Raw genomic sequence first — 4,434 nt, forward strand, 5'->3', positions numbered from 1 at the left:
GTGTGTGTGTGTGTGTGTGTGTGTGTGTCCGAATGTGTGTCAGTTTGTGTGGGATAATTGCTCATAAATATGAGAGTGCCGTGGATGTGATCTGTATGACATCGCCTGATTTCCCCATAAGCTCAGCCAAGGTATGTAGAGTACATACGATGATATTCCATCTCTCCCTCTTTGTGGGGTGAATGCTTGAAACACGGGTTTGAGTGTGGGGCGAGATGTGTGGGAGATCTGTGAATCTTCCATTTCTCTGCATTGTCAGGAAGGTTTTTTTTTTTTGCTCGGTAATCAGTTGATGGGAAGTAACACCACAATTTATTACCAACGCGGCCATCAAGCAGGAGCTGCGGGGATTTGTATCGTTTGCCGGCCCGTTCAGAACAACTCAACTTTGGCCGCAAAGATTTTAATCGGGCTGATCTTCATGGTCTCTAAGGCGTTTATGTTTGTGACAGACCCATCACAGACACTTGGTGCGTCATTGTAAGTCAAACGCAGGGATTCCTGTTATTCTGTCCATGCGAGCTAAGGCAGTACTGGATGCTTTGGGTTTGAGACTGATTCAGCAGTCTTAGCCCAGTGGGTTTTGAAGACCACCACCTTACCACTATTGACGTTTTTTTCCCAGAGTTAAAGCTGGGTCTCATTGGCATTTTTAATAAGTTGCTAAATGACAGAGCTCTCTGCCAACGCTGTGAGTGGTTATGGATACAGTTCAGATTAAGAGGAGAGAGTGTCGTGATGAAGTAAAGTAGTTGTCGGGTGTTGGTGAGGAACAGATCACACCTCTTCCTCTGGAGGTCTAAAAACCAAACCGAACCTTGGAAGGAATCAGCCTCTTCAGGAGATAATTAGAGAATTAAGCTTTTCATTGCAGCCAAGGATTAAAGTGGCCGTGTTCAGGGGCCGTTTTACCAACATCAGGGACATTGAATCATCGAGTTCTACTGTTTTCAATTGAATGGAGAAAAAACTGTAGCTTACAGAAAGCAAACTTTCAAGCTTTCAGATGGAAAGTTTACGACAGATCCGGTGGGGTTACTGTGATCCACAGCTCTGTTGGAAGACCCTGGCATGACCGAGGGACACGGGACAGACCCGTTTAAACGATGGCCTCGTCCTGGAGGAGCCATATATTTTGGCCGCTGGGTGTGCTCCGGAGATTGATGGTCTCCAGGTGCACCTTCCTAAACATTTCTGGGAGCCGATCACACACCGACCTCCACGGAGGACTCGCTCACTACCTCATGTCAAACAGCGTTTTTTTATCATGTCTAAAAAAATGATCTGTACGGACCAAACACATCGTGTTCCTGACAGAACGATTCATGGAGCATCTTTCTCTTGTGAGGCACACCGTGGATCTGTGCGAACTCACAGACCTTGGTATCCGGTCCCTTGATCAAGAGAACGCTTCTGATAGAGTGGATCAGTGTTTGCTGTTCCCTGCCGAAGGCCGTTTGGTTTGGAGGAAGTTTTCACATCCTGGGTCTAGAGAAGCAGAGTAGCAGAGCTCCCAGTTCAATTCACGACAGATGACGTCACCGTTATCATAAAGACACAGGAAGGCGTCAGGGTAGGAGCCAGCGCGATACGTGTAGGATAAGGCCTCCTCAGCGAGGTGAAGCCTTGCTTCTTTGACAGCGGCGAGAGAGAGAGAGAGGAAGCAGTTCCCATCTTGCCTGGACATTTTAAAAGGGTGAAGGGGGAACTCAATTCGTGAGGGTATTTTGGGCACAGGCAAATAAAAAAGATGTAACTAGGGAGGGTGTGTGGGCGAAGTTGTCTCAGTGGAAATGGATGCTGCCGCAGTGGTCATACGTGGAAGAGCGAATGTTGCCGATTGCCCTATGGCACAGACTAGCTGTCCTGGAACCACAAGGAGGTTGGTGGAGAGGTTACAGTGCACTCGTTTTGTTTTCCGGACACTACTAGAGCCACAGCTTTTTACTCACCTGTCGGGGACTGTGGACATGGCCTTACAGCAAGTCCCTCTGACAGAGCAGAAGCTGTTGTATGACGGCTGTGGATACCGTTGGTTGGAAACTGTTTTTTTTAGGGTGTAACCTTGGTGAAACCGACCAGACTGGGCTAACATCTTTTATGGATCGGTACAGCCCGCCTGGCTGGTGTTTTCCGGTCGCACAGAGATACTGATCATCCTCGCAGAATGTGGCTGTTCTGTGAGGGGCCGGTCTCTTCTGGTGGTGTTTCATAGACACACAGCCTCTGTCCTCAGCCAGCATGCAATCTGCCCGCTCCGAACGTCTGAATCATCCGCTACTAACTTGGGACCCCTGGCGAACATCACATCCTCGAGATTCCTGGCACGGATGGCGCAAGAGCTCTGCGCGTCTGTCTGAGTCCACAAAGAACGTTTTGCTGAAAACCTTGCTGGCCCTGAGCAGTGGGTCGATGAAGGGGGAGAGCACTTTGCTCGGCTGCGGTTTGGGGAGAGGAAGGAGGTGTGAGGACCAACTCCTCTCCTTTGAAAGCTTCAAGGATGGGAGCCTTTAGTGGAACTTGGGAGCAACAGGCGTATCATGCACACGTGAATGTCCCAGACTTGCATGCTCTGGCAGGGATCCAGGTGTCAAGGAGGATAGGTTGAGTTGGTCTAGACACTCTTTCAGAGAGGGATGGCGGTCCCCGTTGAGACACAGACCTCCGGTGAAGGACAGCGCACGGGTAAACAGCTACAAACAGCCAGGTAGCACACCTGGATCCAGGCATCAGGGAAGGAAGTTGATTTTGTGCGCAGGTTGAATCAGCGGCACATTCGTTTGTGGAGTGCACTAGGATAGCGGGGACATTCAGGGTAAGGGTCATGGTTCCTGGGACGTGGGAATGTGTCGCTGATTAATTGTTTGTTTGGGCACGCGATAGTGTGGAAAGGGAACACTTGCCCTCACAGTAATGAACGACGAATCAGGAACAGCTAAATTGGCCATTTGGCTAACGAGAAACAGCCCGGGTAAGGGTGGAGCATGCGGCTACGAGCTGGTAGCTAATATATATGTTTTTGTCCTCTTTGTGACCCTGGGGGGAGTGCTTCGTGTGAGGCAAACTGAGGATGAATTATGTCTATACTTCAGAAAAGAATAACAACGATTCAAAAATGATGCTATATTGGTTCAGAAGAAATATGTGTTTTAAATCCTTTATTTGGTTAAATAAAGGGCTATTTTAATAAGAATTATCCCTCTCTCTCTCTGCCCCTCTCTCTCCTTCCCGGGGAGAGTTGAGCTGGTGGTATTTTGGCTGTGAACAGGAAACCATGTGGACGACCAGGGCATGAATATTCCAAATGACTAATGTTGCACATGCTTATTTCTGACATATCTGGCTTCCACGGGGAAATAAAACACTTCTAATGCAGGGCGACCATCTGTTATCTGGTGCTGCGTCCGAGCAGGCAGGCAAAGTGTTCAGGCTCTCTCTCTCTCTCTCTCTCTCTCTCTCTCTCTCTCTCTCTCTCTCTCTCTCTCTCTCTCTCTCTCTCTCTCTCTCTCTCTCTCTCTCTCTCTCTCTCTCTCTCTCTCTCTCTCTCTCTCTCTCTTGTACACACACACACACAGGCACATGCGCACACACGGACACAGACGCACAATCACAGTGGGAGAGATATCCAGAGAGGGAGAGTGGCATTCACACACACACACACACACACACACACACACACACACACACACACACACACCACACACACAAACACACAGCAGAAGCCAGCAGAAGCCAGAATCCTCGGGGAGGGAACACGACAGACTCTAAACTCTATACAAATCGTGAGCTCCTTTTCAATTCGCTGCCTTTTGTCACACGGGGGCCATAAGTCCCAGCTGTAGGGAGACGGGGAATTGACGCACACGTTTTAATGGCGCCCGTAAATACCAAGCTAACGCGTGCATGCTAGCAGTCAATGGATTGGGGGGGGGGGGGGGGTGAGCTTACCTTGAAGACACAAAACACTGCACATGTATGACACGCAACCCCCCAAACCTCACCACCCCCAACCTCCACCCCCACCTTCTATTATTGTTCAGCCGCAGAGCCAGCAGGGTCACACCGCCATTTGAGATTTACTTTTGGTAGGTGGCGAAGGGAGGTAGGCATGGTAACAGATGCACCGTTCCGGGCATGATAAATATCGGCTGTGAGAAAAATGAAGAAAAAATATAAAAAGCAATCTTGCCACGGCTGCGCCGTAGTTTAATATTCATCTGTTTTTGTGAAAGAGGTGCAAGGCTGCGCCGGGGATTTCAGGCACACGGTGGAGGTTAGCTGATGTTGATGTGCCAAAAAGGTCTGTGTTTATGTGGGTTAGTGGGAGCTAGGCAGGCAATACTCCCAATGTTATGTTCTCTTATCCAATCCATCCATCTATCTATCTATCCATCTATCCTTCCATCCTTCTATCGTCCATCTATACATAGATTT

The sequence above is a fragment of the Gadus morhua genome, chromosome 17, assembly GCF_902167405.1.
Source record: "Gadus morhua chromosome 17, gadMor3.0, whole genome shotgun sequence".
Lineage (NCBI taxonomy): Eukaryota > Metazoa > Chordata > Actinopteri > Gadiformes > Gadidae > Gadus > Gadus morhua.